The sequence below is a fragment of the Podarcis tiliguerta genome (assembly GCF_965153285.1).
Source record: "Podarcis tiliguerta genome assembly, chromosome: Z".
Taxonomy (NCBI): domain Eukaryota; kingdom Metazoa; phylum Chordata; class Lepidosauria; order Squamata; family Lacertidae; genus Podarcis; species Podarcis tiliguerta.
Window position 1 is genome coordinate 30099921 of NC_139553.1, and position 25507 is coordinate 30125427.

The following is a 25507-nucleotide window of genomic DNA, read 5'->3' on the forward strand; positions in this document are numbered from 1 at the left end:
TGGACAATGTGTAAGGGTCTCATTTCACACTTGCTTAAATCATGAATGCCACCGCCCTTTGTGTACTTTTTTGAGAGTGGTTGCTATTGGATTTCATAGGACTTGCTAGTACGTAGGACTGGACTGTAAGAATCTGTTTATAGATTCAGTGGGATCTAACATGTAAACCTTTTTTGAGCTCTACTGCTTCCATCTGCAGGCTTGACTCAGTTTACTTTGCATGCAGTTTTTTCTTACGGCACTTGTGTTGAATACACATTTTTTCTGAGTTATTACACAAGTTCATCAAATGTCTTGCATGCACTTTTCCTAAGATATTGCAACAGGAAATACTAGATGTTTCCATGCACCTCCGGGTGCAATACTCATGATGTTTCATTGGTGCAAAAACTCTTGCATCTGATTCTGTTCCCTTCTGGGCTTCCTTGGTTGGCTACAGGATTCTTCTATATGAGCCTACCCGTGAACTGAGATCTTGCTGCATGTGCCTTCTCCAGCTGAATCAAAGTGGTGGCAGCAATGATTCTTAGCATGGATGGCAATGCTGTCGAACCTCCGTCCTTAAGGACACACACTTTCCTCCTTTTCTGCTATTGTTCAGGCGACTGGTATTTTTCCAATGAGGTTTTGGGGCTGAATGATTCCTCCGGATCGGCACCTATTTGCTGCTGTTTAATGCTTGTTTCCTGATGTGTGGTGAATTGCTGCCAACTTTCATTTTGCCGTCTTGATTATTGTTGTAGTGATAATATTTGCACATTGGGCTTTTAAAACAATGGCTTTGCTGCCTTGTGGATTTTTGAATGGACACGCTGGGTTGAGATGATAAATCTAGGCTTAGTGTAAGGGTGTCTTTCTCCCCACAATTGGAGTCAGCAGGGAGGAAGCGCCTTTATTGATTTTTTTTTTAAAAGCAGGTTGCAGAGTTCAGATCTGGCTTTCCGACCCCTTGAAATTGGGAGCCGTTAAGGAGCAGAGATGGAAGGGAGCAGGTGCCAAACAATATTTAAATGACAGTCTCGGCAAACTAAATATTGAATTGCTGTGTCATTTTTTGTGAAAGAATAATCTACTTAAAGAAAATCGTTGCAAACTGCCCCTGACATTTGTTCTGCAGAAATTATTTTCACTTTATCTTCTGCATTGAAGCTCCCCCTTCTTTTAATCAGCCCAACAAGTTGTTGAAACTGCTTGCAATGAAAGAAAATAAAGGGTGGGTGGGAGAAGGTAATTGACTATTTTATCAAATGTTTGCAACAAAACAGACTCTGTGAGTCATAATGAAGATTAAAACTCTTGATGGCAGGGAGGAATAAATAAGAATGATTTATTATCTGAAGCATCAATATGCTGTTGCTTCAGAATTTATTTATTTTTATAAATGAAGGCTGTAATCCTATCATATTTAACTGGAAGTAAGTCCTATTGAATTCGGGGGGGGGGGGACGACTTACATCTGAGTAGACATGCATACCGTTGTGCTGTTAAGAAATAAAACAAAACCTGTTCATTCTCCCTTTCCTGCAAGGATGCAGGTGCTTCTTGTCTTAACCAAGCCAAGGAAGATGCATAAATGTGTACTTGAGATCAGGAAACAGGTAGGTAAATATGTCAGAGGAGAGACCGGCTTCTGTAAGACTTCATTTGAGCAAAAGAGACAGTAATAAAATAACTGTGTCAAAGCAACTCTGTGTGCACTTCACAAGGGGCAATGTGAGTTTACTTATGGTTTATTAACTTGTAAAACGTCAGTGCCTTGAAATGAAAACTATCTTAATCTCCCTTAGTTGCTGGATATTGGGACTCTCACAACAGTTGCAGAAAACATTAATGAGGAGGTTTTGTAATTAAACTCTCCCTGGATTTTTTGGGGGAAATAGGCCCCAAACAAATGTCAGTGCACAAGTAGATTCTGGTGGGATTATCTTGGCTCTGTGACACGCAGCAGCCAAGGTGATTCTAAAATGGATTTAGTTCCAAGGACAGATTGAGAGGCTCGGAGGGCCACATTTGGTCTCTGGGTCTGAGGTTGCCCACCCTAGACTGGTCAGAGCATGGACCATTTGCCAGTTATTGGCCTATTACATAGCAGAACCCCTATTGTCCAGGCTTCAGATACTGGAGGATCCATAGTGGAGAGGACCTGAGATGGAACTGAAATTGAGGCATGACTCTCCATGCTGCCTTCTCTGAATGCCATGCCTTCTGAAGAAGGTAGGCACCAGTATGCTATTGTACTTGGACCAGGAAATCCCTCCTTGGTTATGATGCTTAGTGAGTGCTGTTAGGCAAATATTGATCTCTTCCAACCTATCACCACAGAAAACAGTCATCTGCATGTTGGCTTGAGTTCCTTGGAGAAAAAGTGGATATAGCATTGTAACTGATAAATAAGCAAATTGCGTCTTTTATTTATTCCATGTCCTTTCCCTAGAGGAGTGTGCTTCAGCCTTGCCTTCAGCCGCAAAATGTGTGGGGTGTTTTGGCATACGACTCCCATCAGGCTTGTTCTTTGAATAAGCTGACTAGAGATCATGAGAATTGTTGCTCAACAAACATATAGGGACTCAAGTTTAAAGAGCACTGCCTAATTTTCAAGAAGCATATACAGACTCTAAAATGTATGCAGGGGAAGAAAGTGATACCACCCCACCCCCGCACACACTGGCTGAAAAGTTGACCATGGGAAGCCAGCAAGTGGAATTCAAGCGCGATAGTGTTCTCCCCACCTGTGGTTCCCAGAAACAGTTATTCAGAAACATTGCTACCTCAAACTGATAGCAAACTCGTTCTCACCTTTAAGAATCCAAAACAGTAATGCTGACCTTCGTCTTCGAAATAAACAAATGTCCCTCAGTGGCATGCCAGTGGTGAGTTTTCAAACCTCCAGGATTTGGGTTGCTTTTTTGCTGAGTGGTGAACCAGATCCTTGCAGGCAAGATACGAGCTCAGCAGCACTTTACTCAATTGCGTTCTTTAGAAACTAGTAAACAGGGGCGTGCTGCGTCTGCCAGTGAAGATTGTACACAGTCGTGATGGTTATTAGCCACTACTAGGTTTTATTTTCCTTGGATTTTTGTGTAAACTCTTTTTAAAGGCACCCAAGTTGGTGGCCATTAGTCCATACTGTTGTAAAGAGCAGAATTTGTGGAAATTCAGAATTCTCTGCCAAGGGAATTACAGTGGGATTCCCTGCTAGTAGACAGCCTTAAAACTTTTGGATTTACCACATCACTGACCACCTGAACAGGCTTTTGACATGTAAATATGTTTTATAATTGTATGTGTGTGTTTTTAAAAATAAGTATGACATACAGTGGTACCTCAGGTTAAGTACTTAATTCGTTCTGGAGGTCAGTTCTTAACCTGAAACTGTTCTTAACCTGAGGTACTACTTTAGCTAATGGGGCCTCCTGATGCTGCTGCCGCGCCTCCAGAGCACGATTTCTGTTCTCATCCTGAAGCAGAGTTCTTAACCTGAAGCACTATTTCTGGGTTAGCAGAGTCTGTAACCTGAAGCGTATGTAACCCGAGGTACCACTGTAGTGTCGCTTTCACCTGCCCATGGAATTGCCCTTTCTTGGACCTTGATGTGGAAAGATACTACTTTAAAAGCTCAAATACTGATTTTGCTCTATTTGGAATGTCTTGCGAAGAACTGTTTGTTCACTATTTGCATGCACTGTGCAGAGCTAAAACATATCCGTCTCCGTTCAGCCTGACTTTTCATATCCACCAGCTGTGGGTCTGTTGTTGCAGCTCCGTAAACCTCTGACATCGTATAAAGCATTCTAGAGCTCTTTCGTACTTTGTTGTAAAGGTGATCCTTGGAAATTGTTTGTTGAATAACCCCATGGTATACTGTACATCATTTTTATTCTTTGTAATAAAGATGGAGAGGCTACATACCATCTGCACAAAGTTGGTTGGATGCTTGTATAAAACATTATGTTCCACAGCCACATAGATCTCAGGAGCTGCAATATATTCACTCCCTTGCTATTTCCATTCCAGTGGAAACTCTTCCCAGTCTCCATACAATGCAACTGGGAATGTTTTCAAGGTTGGGGTGGACTGAAAGTTAGATTAGGCTTATCTGGATCTGTTTTTAGCTCCACAAAAATGTGTGAATGATTTGGAATTTTTTTCAGAGGTTTTGTGGTAGTGGTAGAGTTTACCGCAGCAGTTAGCAGCAGCATTTTTTCTTTTTATATAACATAAGATACACACAGGAGCATACACTTAGTTTAAAGTCAAAATACCAGCAGATTTTTTCTCAGGCAATAAATGGGCAATAATTGAAGAGGCTGCAGGCCCGACCCATCTGATGGAAGGAAGCGATTTTGTTTAGCTATCCATATGAAATGTGAAGTGCTTAAATCAGCTTAACTTTGGCTGTATAGAGTAATGAGTTTATTCATTTCATTTCCTTGGTTGTCCAACCACACAATCAAGTTGTAATGGCGTTTGCGTATTAATTCTTTAAATCAGGTGTGGTTTATCCAGACATTTGGCTTTTCAGATGTTGCTGAACCACAACTCCCATCATCCCTGTCAATTGGCCATGTTAGCTGGGGCTGATGGGAATTGTAGTCAAGCCGCATCTGGAGGGCCAGAGATTCCCCACACCTCCTATGTACCAAAGAAGGTCAACCTGCTTCCTGAGGGCCTCATTTGGCCCCAGTGCCTCTTGATGCTCCCCATGCCTCCATCTCCTTCCTTCTTGTTTCTTTCCCATTTATTTTTCCAGGATTCTAAAAATGCCTCCCTTATTTAGAAGGGACAGTGTTTTATTTTCTTTACAATTTTGTCATAGAATAATTGCTTTGCGCTTCCAGAATCAAAATTTGTAACATGAAAAACAGATTTCCACTCCCCTTCTGTTGCTGGTTCAAATTCGCCTGCTCGCTTAAGATGTTCATTAAATAATTCATTAATTAAATTTATGTATGTCATGCTCCTCCTCCTAAAGGAACACAGGGCAGCAAACACACAAAATATGAAACAGTTAAAACATTTAAAACAATCAAATACAGATGTAGGTTGGGAAAGATCCTTACTTAAATGACATGCTGGAAGATGAAGGTCTTCAGTAGGCAGTACAATTGCTAGAAGATATGTTGAGTGAAATGATTATCAGTACACTCCCATTCATAGTTACTCAGAAGTAAGACCCGTGGGACGTGGGTGGCGCTGTGGTCTAAACCACAGAGCCTAGGGCTTGCTGATCAGAAGGTCGGCGGTTTGAATCCCTGTGACGGGTTGAGCTCCCGTTGCTTGGTCCCTGCTCCTGCCAACCTAGCAGTTCAAAAGCACGTCCAAGTGCAAGTAGATAAATAGGTACCGCTCCGGCGCGAAGGTAAACGGCGCTTCCATGTGCTGCTCTGGTTCGCCAGAAGCGGCTTAGTCATGCTGGCCACATGACCCGGAAGCTGTCTGTGGACAAAACGCAGGCTCCCTCGGCCTGTACAGCGAGATGAGCGCCGCAACCCCAGAGTCGTTCGCGACTGGACCTAATGGTCAGGGGTACCTTTACCTTTAACGTTACCTTTAAGACCCATTGGAGCTTATGATCTAGTAAGTATGTTTAAGAGTGTAGCCTAATTCAGTAATGAACGGATAACAAAACAAACAAACAATAATCAATCAATAATACTCTAATAAATAGAGCAACGGCTATGAGAAAACAAGTATTGAGGAATATATATATATGCAGGCTTTTTAAAGTGGTGTCTCCTGTTTGTGGAATCCACGTCCCAGGGAAATGTGCCTGACATTATCATTGGCAGTATTTAGGTTCCAGGTTGAAACATACTTATTTACTAGGGCTTAAGTTAGTGTCTGCTGTGAAGCTCATCTTTTAGTGAGGTGGGGTATGTCTTATTATTGTTTTGTTGGATGAGTATTTTAGGAATTTTTTTTGTTGCATGTTGTTTTCCTTTCTCTTTCTTTTTTGCTTTGATATGGTTTTAGCTTTTTGTAGTTTATCATGTCAAGTCACAGCAACATCTTCAAAAAACTACCTCCCCAAATTCCAGGGCAGTGCAGAGATGCAGCTGCTGCTTTTTTTTGTATCAAGAAACAAAGAAATATTAGTATTAATAATAGTATCCAATGTCAGTCCTACTCAGAGTAGACCCATTGAAGTTAATAAACATGATTGCCTTAGGTTCATTACTTTCTGAATAGGACTTTGTTCAATATAACCTAATTTGTATTTCAACCAGAAAAAAGGTACTACTCTCCACCTTTTCACAGATAGTATTGGGTATAACAGCTCACTATTAATTTAAACGTAATTTAAACTGTATTTATTATGGTGATTATAGCAGCTGTTTAATTATGATGATGGCAGTGGATTTTGTGACAACTTGGGAAATAAAGTAACAATGCTTTCACTAAAAGATCCCCACAAGTATTTTTGAGGGAAAATAATAAATAGAAATTATGAGTTGCATTCATAATTGAATGGGGTACAAAAAACTGTACTTGTATCATAAGAAGTTGATTTAAGTGAAGACTGTCCACCTATTTTGGTATTGTCTACACCAGTGGCTCATAATTAGCTGAGTACTGTGGACCCCCCTTGTTTTTCTAGAGTCAAGCCATGGATCCCCACTTATCAAAATTGATGGGATTATACATTCAATTGTATCAATATTCTATTCGTGTTATACATTCCAGGGTGTAGGAGCAGATGGGTGCATCCAGTTGTTTTCTTGCAGTAATTTATCAATGCAGATGTGCCCATCAGACAAGCGGAGGGCAAGATGAACTGAAGGAACAGGAAACTCTGGTGAGATGCAGATGCCCTTGTTTCAGAATTAATGTTTGAGATTCTCCTAGCTTTATTATTCATTTTTAAGGCAGTCTTCTCTAGGGTGATTTCCTCTTAAGGTAAGTACTGTACCAACATACCAAGCGAAATATATCAGAATCAGGGTGCCCTGAAACACCAAAAAGAACAGTAAAAATAGTACAGCCCAGCGATAAAATTAGCAACAACAATAACATCCCAGCACAATGCTACTCAAATAGTTTAAAATTGATGTAAAGGCATGGTGCGTAGAGCAAGTCAACAAGGTTGACTAAGGGCCCAAACCCAAGAAGGCGGCCCACTGACAAGAGGCCTCTGGATGAGTCCTTGTCTTAACCATTGCAACACAGTTATTCACCAACCTCTCTCCTTCTCTAGCCCAGGCCTCTGTGAGAAGGACTAGTGAAGGCCACTGTCTGCTTCCTTACTGGCTCCCTACATGGTAGCAAAGATGAGGAAGAGGAGCAGTAGCAGCTGAGAATGAAGGTGGACTTGCTGAGGGAAGGAGATGCTAATCTAGGCCCTGCTAGGCCTCCGTATGCATCACACCCAGAAGGTTAGGCATATTTTATGGACACAGTTGAGCAGCCATGGTAGATCAAAATGAATGGCAACATGCTGTGTATGTGTCTTTCCTGTACAAGCTGTTTAGAGCTTTGTACATATGCTGGCTACTTTTGATAAGGCTCCTTCGTTTCAGTTACATTCAGCAGTCTGTGTGGTATTTTTTATCTTGGCAGCTTTACTCCATGTTTCACTGTGTTGCTCCTGAGCAAAATCGAGCTTTGACTGGAATCCAGTGAATGTTAGCGCATTAGCTAGGCATAGTGTGCACTGATGCTGATTGGATTAATGAATTAACAGGGAGGGGCCTTTTCCAGTGGCTCTCCAAAACTTAGAAATGTCACTGATAGCACCCATGCGTGCCTAAGACAGTGGTGGAAAACCTTTGACTCTTCGGGTGTTTCTGAACTATAGCTCCTATCAGCTGTTGGCCATGCCAGCTGGGGCTGATGGGAGCTGGAATCCATGAACATCTGAAGGACCACAGGTTCCTCATCCCTGAGAAGGCAGCTTGACCAAACGAATCTTTAAATCCCTTTGTTGGCAGACGATCCCAGATTCAGTCCCTGGCCTCTCCAAGGAGGGTTGGGAGAAACCCTGAAATCCTGGAGAGCTGCTGCCAATCAGTGTTGACAGTACTGAGATTATCTGTCCAATCTTATTGGGTATAAGGCAGCTTCCTATTTCCCTATTGGGTAGAATTTTGCAACCTGAGAAGATTAGGATAGAATTCAGGAGGGATGGAAGTTGGTCAGAATGACCTAGAGGACTAATGAAGGAATATCTCTCCTCCACAGAAAAGGTTCAATATGGCCAGTATTGTGTCCATTTTTGTTCTGTTACCAACTCACTTTGGGAAATAATGCCTTTTAGGAATGGAAAATTGTCACTGGAAGGATCTAATAGTGGGGAAACTCACCTTTCCCCTCATCCCTGCATAATTTCCCACCTGTTTCAAATAGGTGCTTTGAGTAGAGAAACTGGTGGGGCCATGAGCCAAGATGAAATGTGGCAAATGAGAGGATGGAGCTGGGACAGAACCAGGAGTTATAAACTGACTTCTCAGATCCTAATATTTTGGCGGTTTTATTGATCAGACCAGAAAAATACTAGTTATTTGGTTAGTATCCCATTCTGTAAAAATGACACAGCATTGTCATTCTGAATGAAGTAATTATACCAAGTCACCCCCATCACTACCACCACTGTGAAATCAGTCCACGGAAGCATTCTAACTTTTAAGAAACAGTGCTCCCTTATCAGGGTTTATCCTTGTGGCCTCCCCCCCGCCTGTGAGGCATGGATACTGATATAAGGAACAAGCTTATCACTTGAAGATTCTCAGCCCGAAATCGTTTCAATGTTTTATGAGGTCTCTCCTAATTATAGCTTTTTAATTAGTGCAAGTCGTTAGTTTCTGATTAGTTTACAAAAGAATAAAAAAGGAGGAGGTTATTGCTCTTTAATAAGACTCCTAGATTTGAATTCTTAAACATTAAGTGTGGTGGCGGGGGCTGAGTCTTGGGGGCTGGCTGGTGCACAACATAAGAAGTCACCCAGGGTTGTAGCCAATGAAGTTTTTACTCACAGTGGATCCATCAGTAATAGTTATAAATCTCATGGTCATAAATTTCAGTGTCTCTACTCTTAGTAGGCATTGGCTACAAGCCCTACCTACCTTCCTTGAAGAATACTAGCTTTTAGTAGTATGGTCCACTTCAGCTTCTGTAGAATAGAATAGAATAGAATAGAATAGAATAGAATAGAATAGAAGAATAGAATAGAATAGAATAGTTGGTAGGGATCCTGAGGGTCATTTAGTCCAACCCCCTGCAATGCAGCTGGCCAATAAGCTGGATCGAACCTGCGGCCTTGGCATTAACAGCCCCATGCTCTAACCCACAGAGAAGATGCTCTGGGTCCAGAAGTGGAATGACAGACAGGGGGTGTGGGCAGGAGTATGAGTTTCAGGAAGCATAGGTCCCATCTGCACTGTACATTTAAAACAGTATTATACCACTTTTATTGCTTTCTCCCAAAAGAAAGTTGAAAATCCGAAGCCCCCCGTATTAAATATCTTTTGGAAGAAAGGTCAAATGATATTACACTGGCCGTGACAAAGTTTCTTTTAGAGGTTATAAGAAACAAAGATCATTATGCCCTAGATGAAACAAAATGACTTCCTTGGTTTCTTCCATCTGTCTGTATGGCCGTTTTAACTGTATCTTGTTTTGAAATTGTTTTGTGGGTCTTTGGACCACAATAAAGTTTTATTATTATTATTATTATTATTATTATTATTATTAGTTGACAGCAGAGTTGGCTCCAGGTGAACTTTGCTACGGAAGGCTTTTTTTCCCATCTGGGTGCCACCACTATGAAGGTTTAATGTCTTGTAGAAGGAGCCCTGCTGAAGACCTTAGTCTACAGCAGGGACAGGGAACCTCAGAGCCAAGTATGGCCCTCCAGGTCTCTCTTTATAAACAGTTCCAGTTTGGAACTGATCCTATGTTCTAAAAGAAACCAGCCATCAAACTTCTTTCCAAAATATGCTTAGCCTTGCAAGTTAGAAGCAAAAGTTTCTAACAAAAGTTGCTATGCCCCTTTTGCCTCTTGCTCCACCTTCCACTGGCATGGGGCCTCATGAGAGTTGTTCTGGAAGTGAATGTGGCCTTTAAAGTAAAGGTAAAGGTACTCCTGACTGTTAGGTCCAGTCGTGGACAACTCTGGGGTTGCACACTCATCTCGCTCTATAGGCCGAGGGAGCTGGTGTTTGTCCGCAGACAGCTTCTGGGTCATGTGGCCAGCATGACTAAGCTGCTTCTGGCGAACCAGAGCAGCACACGGAAACGCCGTTTATCTTCCCACCGGAGCGATACCTATTTATCTACTTGCACTTGACGTGCTTTTGAACTGCTAGGTGGGCAGGGACTGGAACTGAACAACGGGTGCTCAGTCCGTCACGGGGATTTGAACTGCTGACCTTCCAATCAGCAAGTCCTAGGCTCTGTGGTTTAGGCCACAGCACCACCCGTGTCCCTGAATATGGCCTTTAGGTTGAACAATATTCCCAATACCTGGTGGACAGGTAGACCCTTGTGGAAATAGGTGTTCTTCCAGGTTCCTTGATCCCAAATCATAAATGGCTGATGATATTTCTTTAAAATTATACAACGGTAGTATTGTTATTGTTTTTATTATTATTACCCAGCCTTCAGGACAAGGGAGCCTTAAAGGTCAAAACTAGCACTAAAACAGCTTGAAATCCATTATAATTTATAACAGCCATTGACAAACTGAAGTGCATTTCTAATTTGCTTTTATTTTATTAAGCCGGGCTGTGCATTTGTCTGAGGTTGGGGACAGCAATCCCTTTAGTAAATAAAAATATTAGGTGCTTTAAATTTATCTTATTATACATATGTAGAACATTTCACTCAATGCAGGGCTCAAGGTGGTATCCATGGGAAGTGGAGGGCTCAGGTGGTCTCCCATCAGGTACCGACCAGACCCGAACCTGCTTAGCTTCAGCAATATAACTGCACTATGTACATCCAGACCAGGTAATGAGGTTGCTCTTGCCTTTTATGCAGTGGTACAAGCACATTCCCTACTGTATGACATCTGAACGGGCTCTGATTCATGCTGAGAGATGTGGTCTCTTAAGCTATACAAGTCTTGATCAGAAATACATCTGGATATGCAGTTTTTGAGCCTGACATGTGTGATGCAAATGGCAGTTATAAGACTGTGCCAAAAATCAGCCTCCTTCTTCTTTTGTTTTGTTTTCCAGGTGGTGTATATTTGGAATCCTTGTGCTCTTGATTGTTATGTGCATTTTAGATTTAGACATCCTATTGTGATATTTTTATACTTTTCCTTCAGGGATCGTTATTCTACTGCATCCAGCACAGGAAGTTTCAAGGTCAGCATTACTTGAACAGTTGTAATAGTCCCAACAGAAAGATAAATATATATTGACTGTAGCTGAAGCTACGAATCTTGCAGTTGCTGAAGGTCAACGACCCCTCTGAGGTGCTCTTCAACCTTCAAATGTCTATAGGTTAAATCGCTGATGAATTGCCACACGCTTCTGAAGGGTGGAAATGCATAGACACTGAGATTGCAACCCTGAGCATAGCAAATCATGCACAAGTTCCACAGAATTCAGTGAGACTTATCTATGCATTGCAAATGGTAGATTTGCAAGTGTGTGTGTGTGTGTGTGTGTGTGTATGGTGTGTATGTGTAGTAAAGGTAGGAAAGACAGAATAGAGAGCAAACCAATATTTATTACAACCAAAGACCTAAAATAGGGTGAAGTAAATTAAACAAAAAACATAATTGTTTTGCATTCAGTATGTCATAGCTTTTTGCCCCATTCTTTTAATTACAATTTTTTTTAGCTAATTTGAATATTGTATTTTTACTTTGTTATAACCCACCCTAGGATGTTATTGTGAAGGCCAAGTATGCCACATGGGAGGGACGCTGAACTTCTGCTTTGCGTGCAGAAGGTCCCAAGTGCAACCTCTGGCATTTCCTGGTAGGGCTGAGAGAGACCCTACCTGAAACTATAGAAAACCAATGCCAGTCACTGTAGATCAGCTTCCCCCAACCTAGAGCTCTCCAAATGTCACTAGGCTGCAGCTCCCATTGTTCCTGAAAATTGGCCATGCTGACTGGGGCTGATGGGAGGTGGCAGTCAAACAACATCTGGGAAGCCCCAATTTGGAAGAGGCTAGGTAAACAACATTAAACTAGAGATGTCAATGGTCTGACTTGATATACATTTCTGAGTGCAAGCTTTGGCAGGACCATTCTGGGGTCAAGGGGACATGCCCAGTTCAGAACAGGAGGCTGTGTTCACCAGCTTCAAATCCCTAATGATATGGAAGGCGCTGTTCTGTTGATCAGATAGAGTCAATGGGACTTACTTCTGAGTATACATGTATAGCATTGCTCTGCAGATCAGGAAATCCCCTCTCTGCTGGTTGTGTGGTGGGGTGCAGAACTACTCAAAAGTAATCAGAACCACTCAAAAGTCAATTAGCTGTGGAACCTAGAAGTGGCAGCTCAATGGTCCAAGGTTGTGTACCACCTGACCCCCATCAGCTGCTGGTGATGGGAAGGAGAAATGAATAAGTCCATATTTTCAGGGAACCTGTTGTTTTATGATTCTGCAGATGTAGATTGAATTTTAGAATTCCACATTGAATTCTGCCATTTGCTTAATGTTTTTTCCCCTGCCTGTTTAGCACCGGTAATATGAAAGGCATATTTACGTATAAATTTAAAAAAAATATTTTAAAAATTAATCCCTAACCTTCATGAATATTGCATTGTTGACCCATTTATTTAACAGCTTACTAGAATACGGCCTAGTGCACCTCAACCATCCAATGCATTTTTAATTCAGCCCCATGGAGAGCAAATGCTCAGTTTCACCTGCATAACAATACTGGACCATAACCAAACTTATGAAGACCAACCTCAATCAAGACGCAGTGCTTGCATCTCTGGGTGGTATCCTGCTGTAGGCAGCTGTTCCTCCCCTCTGTATATTCTGAGGCAGGGGTGGACAACCTACTGTCCACTGCCTAATTGCCCTCTGCAAGTGAGTAGTTAGACTTCTAGCAAGTTTTGCCCTTCTTTCTGCAGGGAGTCTGCTAGGTGGAACAGGAGTGGGAGAGATAGAAGAGCAGCAAAACGAGAGAGAGAGAGAGAGAAGGAAGGAAGGAGTGATCCAGCCCTTTTACTTTTGCTCATTGTTGACATGCAGTCTGAAACAGACTGCCCCATCTATAGTGACTACACATCATTGGACTTCTGATTCTAAGTTGAAAGCTGCAGTTTGCAGAGTTCCTTTGATCTGTTCCAGATAACCCACCATTCAGCTTCTCTGGTCCTCAGTCATGCAGCACTTTATTAATTCCCTTTGCTGTCAGTGCACGTGATTCTCTGTGGCTCTGTACATACTTATTTAGAAAACAACGGGAAAGAAAACAATGGGAAAGAAAACAGTGCACTTTTTGAACTTTGGCAAAGAACTTCAGGACTTTCCGAATCTGTCAGAGTTGTCACATTGACACAATAGTGTGAGACTAGTGGGGGAATTAGCATTGGTCAGAGATTCCATTGTTTTACACATAAAAACTTAAGTGTTATATATATTCCAACATTTTAATTTTTAAATGTTCATCTTTCTCTTTCAGTGCTAAGGGGAAAAATATTCTTGAAATATAAAGGAACTGCCCTGTGGTCAAAGATAGTCTTAACTACCTGTCAATCAAAAGGAGAAATTTGTTGAGACACTTAATTACAAGATAATGTAGTCATCAAAATGTCGTTGTGGTAACTGACAGCTCATTTTGGACTGAAAGCGGAGAGCACCCTCCCCTGAGGTCAGAGATGTTCTGAGGTTAACTCAGTAATGACAAGTCCTTTATTATCACATTATGACATTGAAAAAAAATTGCAATTATACTAATAAATTAATAACAGTAATAAAATGACAGTCATAATTGCATAATATACATGTTGTCAACTACATTTTGGTGACATGGTTTGAATTTTTATTTTAGCAGCGTTATCTTATATGAAGTCATTCCAACTTAGCACAAACACTCCATGCTTCTGAAGCTTTGGGTGGTTGCACTTTCAGCAGCTTTTAGGCACGAAATAGGAACAAAGAATGTTAACATTTTGAGGCCCCCTCCAACTAATAAATGTCCGAGGCCTTTCCCAATTGCTTTTCTTCCAAACATGTGTATTTATAGATTTTGCTCTGAGAATTCCTATTCCATTATATTCTATCCCTTGATTTCCTTTCTTTTTATTAGCTGGACTTAATCTGCATACAAGACTGAGTGTGGCTTAGCCATAACTCCTTTTTATTGATACCATTCACCAGTAAAATATATAAAATAGTGAGATCTTAGAGCATATATGGAGTGCTTCTTATTCAGTGTTGCATAATCATGATCAGCCCTCTCGACACGCTTATGATTAGGAGAAGGGCTTCCAAAGAAGAGGGCATGGTTTCTGAGCATGTGAAATAAAAACCCTTCTTCCCACTCATTCATTCTAGGGATTCTTTTGAAATCCTCCCATCTGGTTTTGAATCTTGATCTTGGAGTTCCAAGTTGCCTGGTCTTTTCTATGGAGTGATAGCAGTACTTTAGGGACCTGTCATTATCCTGTGCAGTTTGCTACAGCTAATTTGTTCAACCCATTCTCCTCCCCCAGCCCAATGCACAGAAATGTTTGCACACACTGATAAAAGGGTAGCTGAACAAGGCAACTGGATGCGCCTCTACCTATATGTGCTATGTTTCATCAGCCATGAGCATTTCTAAGAGAGGAGCAGAGGGCAGAGTAAATGAAAGGAAATGCAAGTTGTGGTAGACTATACATGCACGATTTCTAGAATTAATTCTAGAAATTGACCATGTTCAGCCAGAATGTTAGCATGTAGTAGTGAATGAACCCATAGAATGGAACCAGAGATGTTCATCCCATTTTCATTCCTCCTCCTCTGTGCCAATGTCAGGATTAACACTTGATTCGTTGAGCAACTAGTGTTTTCTTCCAACAATCTCCAAGGAACTACCATGCAGTGAACGACACTCCAGATATGGTTGGACAACTATCTCTGATGACTGACAATGCTTGTTGAGGGCTGATGGAAGTTGGCATGCCATATATACAGGATAGAAGTGAAGACACACAGCTTAGAACTGATCAGGCCTTGAGAATAAGTTTAACACATGTTCAAAATTGCACCACCTCACAGCTGATGCAGCACTCCATGTGGGGTGCATTACAGAAAGTCCTTGTTCTGTGTAGAGATGTAAAATTTCCGAAAATTTTGAAGCCTTGGGGGGGAAACGTTTCCCCCCGGAAAAAATGGAAATTTTGGAAAAAATGGGAAATTGAAAAAAAAATGAAAAAAAGTTCAGTGTGGAGTAGCTTTACAAATCGTGTGAAACGCGGTGTATATAAAAGTATTGTGCTTGCAATAAAACAGGTAATCACCCCCCTTTCCCTCAAAAACAAAAAAAGCAAGAAACCATCAACATAAAGAATAATCAGATTTGCCCCTTACCACCAACAGCAAATAAAGTTAAGGTCCACCTCAATATTTAAGCTCCATAGGGTCTATCCTTTGAATAGTGCTTTAAAAATAACAACAGAAGACACAACATATACATGCAGTTTATTCTATCTCATTTTCTGAACTACTGCTATCATTTTCCATTTCTTCTTCCTCTTCCTCTTCGTCATTTTTCTCATGGACTTCTCAAAAGCAGTTTTTTGGGGGAAACTGCCCCCCCCCCAATTTTCCCGTTCCCCCCCCCCCAGGCCTTCCCATCTCTACTTTGCATGCCAGGCCCAGAAGGAACCAACATACAGTTACTAAATAGTATGTTGCGCTAAGGCTCAAACTCTGTTTGAAAGGAAAAGGAGTGTGTGTGCTTTTTAAATTGAATTTGTTATTATATATTATAAACCACATGATGGTAAGAGAGCTTCTAAACAGTTTACAAAAATATACAACACAACATTAAAATGATTGATAAAACACCGTTAAAAGCAGGTACTTAAGAGTATTCAAAAGATGATTAAAGTCAGCAGTGGTTAAAAGGAAGTACAGTGGTACCTCGGGTTAAGAACTTAATTCGTTCTGGAGGTCCGTTCTTAACCTGAAACTGTTCTTAACCTGAGGCACCACTTTAGCTAATGGGGCCTACCGCTGCCGTGCGATTTCTGTTCTCATTCTGAAGCAAAGTTCTTAACCCGAGGCACTATTTCTGGGTTAGTGGAGTCTGTAACCTGAAGCACCTGTAACTCGAGGTACCACTGTAAATCACATGCAGCTTCTACATGTTCAGATGGGCTGGCCCTAATGAAAAGGTTTTGAGCAGTTGCCAGAAAGAGTACTGTGAGAGCAGCTGCCTGGTGTCATTCGGCAGGGAGCTCCGAAGTGTGGGTGCTGGAAGGCCTGGGAGAAAATGGGGGGACGTGACAGGTTTTTTCTGTCCCCCCCAAAAGCCGTTTTTCGGGGGAGGGGGTGGCTTTGGGGGGAAACAGAAAAAAACCTGGTCCCCCCCCCCAATTTTTCCGGTTTTTTCCCAGGCCTTCCCATCTCTAGTTCTGTGCTTTGCCCAAATCAGTCTTCCCAGTTTTCTATAGTTTTATTTCCCCTCTGAAAGCAGTTCCCATTGTTTCCTGAATCATCCTTAGGGCATTTGAGGACTTCTTTTAAATTTAAGGCATTGTGGGATTTTGAGTTCATCTTATTGTCACAAGGTAGGCAAAGGTGGTGTATGTATTTTCCTTTACAGTAAACATTTCTCCAGTAACCTTCAGCTTCCCCAGATGCCCACACTTTTTGATCTGAAAAAAGAGGAATGAGAGCCAAGGGCTATCACTCCTCCCTATGAGACGAGTGATAGCCAAGGGCTATTACTGAAGGCACCTGGGATGGCTGCGGACTGGGGATGAATTGTTGAAGGGAAGAAAGGACACTCAAAAACACCTCTTGACCATCTCAGAAGTTAAAGCAAACACATAAAAACCCCACTCTCCCCCACCCATGAGAATTTCACTCCAGTTTTAAATTCAATTTCTTTTCTCAATAAGAGGTGGAGAATGGTTGAAAAAAGAGCACCGAGCTAGCCCTTATGTTCAGTTCAGCAAAGGAAACAGCTCGTTGTGTCCACATAGTCACCTCCTCCATTGATGAGTATGGGGAAGCCATTGCAGATGCAGTGATGGAGCCCACAAGGACTCTAGGGCAATTAGCATTTTACAGCAAGTACTCAAAAGTAAATGATTTTTAACTTTGCTAACTGAAGGAAGAGATACAGCCACAAAGCCCTTGTAAATGTGCTTCTGCCTCTCCAGTTTAATGTCGGGAATTAGATTTGCATTGATGCCACTACACAAATGGAGTCCCGTTTCCCGTCTGCTAAATGCTTACAGGGGATAGTTTCTTACAGAGAGAACTTGGTGCGAGCAAGCTGGATTTTATTTTTATTTTTATTATTATTTTTGCTTACTCAGAGAGGAAACGTAAGTGAAATTCTTGTTGACAGAGGGTCTCCTCTTGCTCACCTTGAAGTCTGTGCCAAAGGTCCTATTGATTTCATTGAGTAGCACTGTCCACCTTTGTTCTGGCTGGATCAAGACATGCTATTGGTGACAAGTAAGCATAACTCATACCTGCCCTTGGGGCCAGCCCTACCATTAGACAGAGTGAGGCAATCAGTTGGTAGATACTGTGGGTGGGGGCAACAGCCCCCATGCTATTTCTCGTGAGCCCCCAGCCATTGTCCTCTATGGGAGATTAGAGCTGTCATCAACCCCTTAAACTAGCCTTCTCCTGCAGATGCAGGGAAGGATGTTGTTGCACCTCTAGTGTTGAAGCCAGGTACAGCTGCACTATACATTAAAAGCACTATTATTCCTCTTTAAACAGTTGTGGCTTCCCCCGAAGAATCATGGAGCTGCAGTTTTTAAGGGTGTTAATTTCCTCTCACAGAGCTTTGACTCCCAGACTTCCTCAGGAAGCGGGATTAATTGCTAAACCAATCTGAGCTAGTGTATTCCCCCATACCCATCTTGGAGGAATGGGAGAGACCCAGACTCCAAAAGGATCCATTCCAATAAACGTCTGGAGCACTCCCCCCTTTTATCTCTGCAGTGACAACAGAGGGGCATTGGTGGCAGCCCTTTCCATTGCAGCTGAGAGGGGGAATCGCCATCTCCTTCTCTCCCCTCTGGGAAGGAGATTTTCAAAATCCCATGGTCTCTGGAACAGCCTCTCAGTGACTATGGGATTGAAACCAGAATCTTAAACTTGGAAGATGGTACGGACTGTAGAAGTTCCTACTTTATGCAAAACACAATAGATCTTCAGAATAGAGATGATCCAGCCTAATGTCTGGATTTGACAAATAGCCAACTAAACTCTCACCTCCCCCCTTTAGTTTTCTCATCCTTTTGGCTGCATTTGCTGGACCGAATTTTCTTTCTGGTGGCATCTGCCCTGTTCACTCTCCTTTTTCTGACTTACATTATGCGATATCTCTGGGGTGCGCTTAAGAAAGGTCACCATCTGTGTACTTGGGGAGGGAAGAAGAGGAGAGATAGAGGTGCAACTCCTGGAACCAGGAGTTGAGGATTTTCTGATACTGAGCACAAATGCAAAAATGGCAGCATCCAGGGATTAATGAATAGCAGAAAGTGCTTTAATTTATTTGGAAGCAGTTTGTAAATGGTGTGGAGTGCAACACAAATTTCCCCCTTGGTGTATTTTATTCTGGAGAAAAGAACCTGAGCCCCTGGCCCTCAGAGAGATGAAATATATGATACATGACAATTGGCTGATGGAAGATCCCTTTCTTTTCAGCAGGAGGGGGGTGAGACAAGGAGACCTAGGCCTATAGCTTTCTTTTATGTTAATAGTAAAAGTTCTTACTCAACTGCAAAGTGCCCTTTCTTTATTGCATAGCACAGCAGAAACCTGGTGTATTTGATGTGTTTTACGAAGCATGTGTATCTACAGATGGTGTTTTTGGAACATGTGAAATATCCAGAGTTTGGAAAGTTCATTTTACAAAGGAAATAGTGCTAGTTGAAGTTCAGCATGCATGTCAAAAAGGGAACTAATTGCAGTTCACATTTGATAGTCAGAGTTACACCCACTCATAGCCACACCCCTTCTAAGATCATACAATTATAATTATACAACAATAATAATTGGGGGTGAATTGCAAATATCAACACACTCCAACTAGATTTTCAGCTAGATTTACTATTTTCTGTGCACACACTCTAGTTGGCTTGAATCAGCACAAAGAGTGAGGTGGCTTTTTCTTGGTGGCTGGAAGGCTCCCCTTTCATGCTGATAGGGTGGCTGTAAGACGCTGGAGGCTGGGACCCTGCTGCAGAAATAGTCACGGGTCTTCAATCTCTCAGTGACCCTAGACAAGTGCACCTCTTCTGGAGAGCAGATGTCCATCCTAGTGTACAGTACTGAGATGGACTAGATTAGGCACGTCCAACAGGTAAATCATGATCTACTGGTAGATCACTGGATGTTTATGGTAGATGACTGGTAGATCTCCCCCCGAAGAAGCTCAACAACTGTGGTTCCCCTAAAAAAGCTCAACCTTTTGCCCTACACCCCAAAGAAACGTGGCTTTCTTCTCCCCTAAAAAAGCCCTACAACTTTGACCTGAACCCCCCCAAAAGGGGGTAGATCACCTCCAGTTTTTAACTGTGAGTAGATCACAGCCTCTTGGGAGTTGGCCACCCCTGGACTAGATGGACTATGGGTGTGGCTCCATATCAGACAACTTTTATTCTTCTGTAGATCAGGGAAAATCAGTGGATCTAGTATATCTTGATTTGACTAAGTCTTTCAACAAGACCCACCATTATATTCTTGCTGTTAAACTGGGGGTTAGATTATTACACTTTTAGGTGGATTTGTAGCTGGATCTTGGACTGTATCCACAGAAGTTGCTCCTTGTCAACAAGTGCAGGGTTCTGTCCCAGGCCCAGTGCTGTTTAACAGGTTTAAGAATGACTTGAACAAAGCAGTGGAAATGATGCTTATCAGATTTTCAGGTGACACAAACCTGGGGTGATGGTTATAACTAGCATCTTAAGAAGTCAGAAACAGGATTCTAGGTGATCTTGACAGGATGGGGAACTGAGTCCAAGTGATAAAAATGATTTGTAATAGATAGAAATGTAAATTGCTGCATTTAAGTTGGAAGAACCGGGTATACAGCTACAGGATAGGAAACCCCTGGTTTGACAACAATTTGCAAAATGGATCTATTGATTTTCATAATATTGCCAGCTAAACATGAGACTGTGGTGTGAGGCAGCAGCTAAATGGACTGATGCATGTCTAGGCTACATCGATAAAAAATATGGTGTCCAAATCCTTGTTTGTTAATATCTATTGTCAAGTGTATCTTTTTAACCATGATGCCCAGGAACTTGCATAAACAGTCGTACCTTGGAAGTCGAACGGATTCTGTTCCGGAAGTCCGTTCAACGTTCAAAACGTTCAAAAACCATGTGGTTTCTGATTGGCTGCAGGAAGCTCCTGCAGCCAATCAGAAGCCATGGAAGCCACGTTGAATGTTCGGGTTCCAAAAGAATGTTCGCAAACCGGAACAATCACTTCTGGGTTTGTGGCATTCGGGAGCCAAAACATCCGAGTTCAGGATCCAAGGTATGACTGTATTTAAAATGAAAACTGGATTCTCAGCTTATGATAAGAACTTTTAAGTTGCAAAAGATTTAGCAGGTGGCAGGTGGAAAGCCTGCCGTTCAGATGTGTGTCACTCCTTGGATAAAATGGGTCCTTTGTGTTTGCAGCGAGGCTTAAAAGAATGCCATTATTGCTTTCCTATATCTGTAAAATGTGCCGCAATAACACTTATTGAGAGTCATTTCTGCAAGGGTAACATTTTGAAAGGGCCACTTAGCAGGAAAGATAACCCCCCTCCCAACACACCCACATGCAGGAAGAACATGTGTCTGAGTCAGATGTCCCCAAAGCTTCATTCATTGTTGTAGAAATCATAATTGTGCAGTTGCACGAACCTGAAGTTCAGAGATGCTCCTTTGTGCTTTTCCTTGCAACAAACAGCCCTTTTAAAGGTTACTTGTATGTTGTGAACAAATCCTTTTCTTACCCCTGTAGCTTTGTTTGGAGGTATATGATGCAGCATCCCTCTTGAAGCTAAGCAGGTCTAGGTCCAGTCAGTTCCTGGATGGGAGACCATCTGGATGCATGTTGCCTTGATTTACTTGGTGGAAGAAAGGTAGTGTGTTTTTGTACAGCTCTCACTGATTTCGGGGGTGGGGGGTGTCTCACAGTTATACACTGTGCCTCATGTTAGTGGGAGGATGTTGCCATCTCGAATTTCCAGTTCAGTGTCAGGATCTACTGACCACTGCCCCATGTGATGAGGTACCTCTTGCTAAAGAGTCAAGAGCAACAGATTACTGCCCCCATCAGGTGAAATGCAAAACTGCATCCTCTCTGTAAATACCAGAGATGTATTGACTCTGCCCAATAGGCTGCATGTTGGTAGGAAGGAAATATATGAAAGCTTCCTGCCTCCATGGTGCTTTGCTTGAACAAGGACTGCTAAGGTTCTGTTGCTCCTAGTCTTGCTCTTCTAGTCCTGCTTCCCGGCTTGTGTTCAGGTCCTGTCTCCTGGTTTACCTCTCACCCTGATTCCTGGCACCAGCATGCTACCCAGTCCTGACAATCAGGCACTAAAATCCCTTGGGTAGATCATGTCTCATGAAAGCCTGAGAACTGTTTTGCTAAGTGAGTCCATTGGTTCAAGATCACCTATCATTCTGTTTCTCACAGTAGCCAGTCAGATGCTTCTGGGATGCCCACTAACTGGAAATGAAGGCAACAACCCACCCCCCACCCCCCGCTCCCTAAGCAACTGGTATTTCATGCTAGACTACCTCTGAATATGGTGATTCCATTTAGCTGTCATGGCTAATAACAACTGATAAATACATTTTCTGCAAATCTATCTCTAATCTTCTTTCGGAGCTATCTCAGCCAAACTCCAGCATCACATCTTGTGGCAGTGGATGAAGAAGACGGTGCTCTTTCTCATTCACCCCCCCCCCACTCCATACACATATAGGTCTGGGTGTACATGCACTCCTGAAAAATCTTCTAGGTTTAATGCATGGTTTCTCTACTTAAGGGGCGCAGGTGGCGCTGTGGGTTAAACCACTGAGCCTAGGACTTGTAAATCAGAAGGTCGGCGGTTCGAATCTCCACGATGGGGTGAGCTCCCGTTGCTTGGTCCCTCCTCCTGCCAACCTAGCAGTTCGAAAGCACGTCAAAGTGCAAGTAGATAAATATGTATCACTCCAGTGGGAAGGTAAACGGCGTTTCCGTGTGCTGCTCTGGTTTGCCAGAAGTGGCTTAGTCATGCTGGCCACCTGACCTGGAAGCTGTACGCTGGCTCCCTCGGCCAGTAAAGCGAGATGAGCACCGCAACCCCAGAGTCGGCCACGACTGGACCTAATGGTCAGGGGTCCCTTTACCTTTACCTTTCTCTACTTAAAAGGGTCAGAGCCCAGAACATTCAAAACACCTCTATCTGTCCAAAACCCTGGAGAGATGCTGGTAGTCAGAGTACATAAGAATGTAAGAAGAGCCTGCTGGATCAGACCAAAGGCCCATCTAGTCCAGCATCCTGTTCTCACAGTGGCCAACCATATGCCCACAAGAAGCCCATAAGTAGGACACAAGCACCTGAGCATTCTCTCCTGCTGAGGTTTCCAGCAACTGGTATTCAGAAGCACTACTGTCTCCGATTGGAGGCAGTACATAGCAACATAGCTAGTACCCACAGATCGCTCTCTTGTCCATGAATTTGCCCATTAGTCTTTTAAAGGCATCCATGCTGGTGCCTATCAATGCGTCTTGTGGGAGTGAGTTCCACAGTCCAACTACACACTCCATGAATAAATTCTTGCCACATCAAGTCAGCCCAACTCGTGCTTGCTGACTCTTGACTGGTAGCATCCCTCTAAGATCCTGGGCAGACTTCCTCATCACTTGCCACCTGATCTGTTTACGTAGACAGGTCAGGGCTTTAACCTGGGAACAGTTGCATGCAAAGCACGCTCTCCATCTACTACTGACCTATTTCCCCACCTTACCTGACTTTTATCTCGATGAACCCAACCCCAGCCTAATGTGTCAGTCTTTCCTCCTAAGGAAGGCACTCCAACCCCTCGATAATTCTGACAGGCCTTTTCTGCGCCTGTGGTTCCTAGTTGCATAATGGCACCCGAAATCTGCCACCTTCAGCAGGGATCAAACCTCTTTGCTGTGTGCAATAATAGCCATGGGGACTGAATTGCATTGTTGGAGGTGCCCTCTGCAGATGAGCAAGCTGTCCTGAATGCATTTATCCCAACAGCCCAAGGGAGGAAAAGGTGAGGGTTCAAGTTGGGTTGAAAGAGGGACTTTGTTTTTGCCAGACCCTGGCTTCTTCTTGCTTTGCTGCCTTCTCTTTGGTTTCTAATTGTCTTACCTTCTGCAGTCTGTTTGCATTTGAATTAGAAGACAGGAGCATTATGCTTACGCCTGGCTTTCAAGTTGTTCACCTTTAATTTCTGAACTGCAATTAGATCCAGTGTGGTGTCGTCCCCCCCCCATACACTTTTCTTGCTGCTTTTCAGGCTAGCAATTAGGAAGGGTTGGGTGAATAAGGTTACCATTTGCTCCATCTCTATTACTCTGACGGATGGAGCTATTAAATAAAGGCAAACTGTAATTCCTCATTACCTGCCTGCCTCATTTCTGCTCTTTGCCCTGGAGAAGAGCTGCATAAAAGATCAGAGTGTTATTGAGAGCTACCGGACAAATATTGAGTATTTGCAGCAGAAAAGAAAAGCAGCAGCAAAGATTCAGCAAAAGGGCAGCTGCAGTTGGGGCAGAAGGAGAATTTTTTGCTGTTAAGAGTGACTGCAGAGGGCAAACAAAAAGTATTACAAGGCAGCTGTCTCCAACCCTGTGTACTCTATATATTTAAGGCCTATAATTCCCATCAGAGCACCAGGTTGGGGCAGCAGGTATAAAGTATGGGGGAGAGCCATAATGAATGCAGAAGGTCCCAGGTTCAATCCTGCCAGTCTCTGTGGACAGTGGTGAGCAAGGTGGATTACTGTTTCAGTTCAGTATAAGGCAGCATCCTATGCCTTGTCTGCAGACTTGTAAATAAGCCCATAGTGGTTACTAGCCTGCTGGTAAATTGACCATTGACCCTGCTGGCTAGGACTGATGAGAGTTGGAGTCTAATAACACCTGGAGTGCCACAGGTTTCCACATGTTGGGGAGTACATTATGGATGGTGCAATATGTTTTTAAACAAAATGGTGCCACTACCGAGCAGTCGGGAAGCATTCCCTTTCCCTCCCTCAATAAACCAAACTCCAGAATATACCTTTGAGTCTCTAGCATGAAGGATAAACAGTTCCCTCTTGTGGTTTTAGCTGGCGAGTACTGTCTCCAGGATTTTGAGAGCTCTTGAGCATGCCACCCTCTGTGTCATCCTCCCCAATCTGGAAGAGACAGGGCATGTAAACGTACAACCTAATCTTCTTGGATGCAAAGTGGAAACAGTAGTGTTGTTAGGGAAGTGAGCCCTCTGCTGGTCTTGCCCTGTCAAATGCCCATTGATGTTACCCTCTGGAACTGGCCCAAGAAATGAGGTCCCATGTAGTAGAGTTTGGAAATCTCTTTATAGTTTGGTATACTTCATTTATGGAGAAGAATTCACCAGCGCACTGCTGCTTTACTTACGCCAGTGTCCACTGTATCTAGAATCAGGAACCAAACACTTGAGTTAGATTGCTGGGTGCAAACAACCCTTATCTTAAACTATATTAGCCAGCAGCAAGAGTGACACGCTGGAAGGTGGTAGCCTCCTTTTCCCCCATTTGCATCTTGGTTTGTGTATAGGTTGCCAGCGCATGCAGTTGACTTCCTGTTTGATTTCACTGTAAATGCCAACATGGACTGGCTGGGTGTAGAGGAGTGGTGGGAGGCCCCAGCTGGGCAACCCCCAAGGGAACCCCCTGGGGAAGAAGGTTCAGAACCTGGGAATTGGTGGTGGGATGACGGTGAAGACTGGGGGATTGGTCGAAAGCTGGAGGGGCAACAGGATTTAGTGAGCAGGAAGAGTCTGTGGCAGAGTGCAGTTCAGACTCTGAGGCTGAAGCAGAGGCTGTATTTTGGTTTACTTGCATAAAGAGTTAACTCCACTGGCACCAGTGACTTAATTACTTGAGTGCTGATGTGCATCTGACTCCAGCCCTGACACTTTCTCAAGCAGTGAGTGAAGCCGCTTTCATGGTGTTCCCACTTAACAGCTTTCAGTGTGATGTTCATGCATGCCAAATCCCAGTTACACAGGAGCAAGATTTGAAGTTATTGAAGGAGATTCAGATTACAATATCCTAATAGGGTCCTAATAGATCTTTGACCTGTTTCCTCTGTGTCTTGTCTTGTCTTCTCCCATGTGGGTGGGGAGAGGTGGGAACCTT

At 42.9% G+C, this 25507-nt stretch overlaps 1 protein-coding gene and 1 long non-coding RNA gene across 9 annotated transcripts in view; both read left to right on the plus strand.

Annotated features, from left to right (window-relative positions):
* Window positions 1-25507, plus strand: part of DACH2 (dachshund family transcription factor 2) — a 314613-nt gene that overhangs the window by 64041 nt on the left and 225065 nt on the right. The gene's annotated exons all lie outside the window — the stretch shown is intronic.
* Window positions 6539-13829, plus strand: LOC310669862. The gene is made up of 3 exons (XR_014507432.1): window positions 6539-6796; window positions 11175-11306; window positions 13597-13829. It is a non-coding gene; the product is annotated as an uncharacterized lncRNA (long non-coding RNA).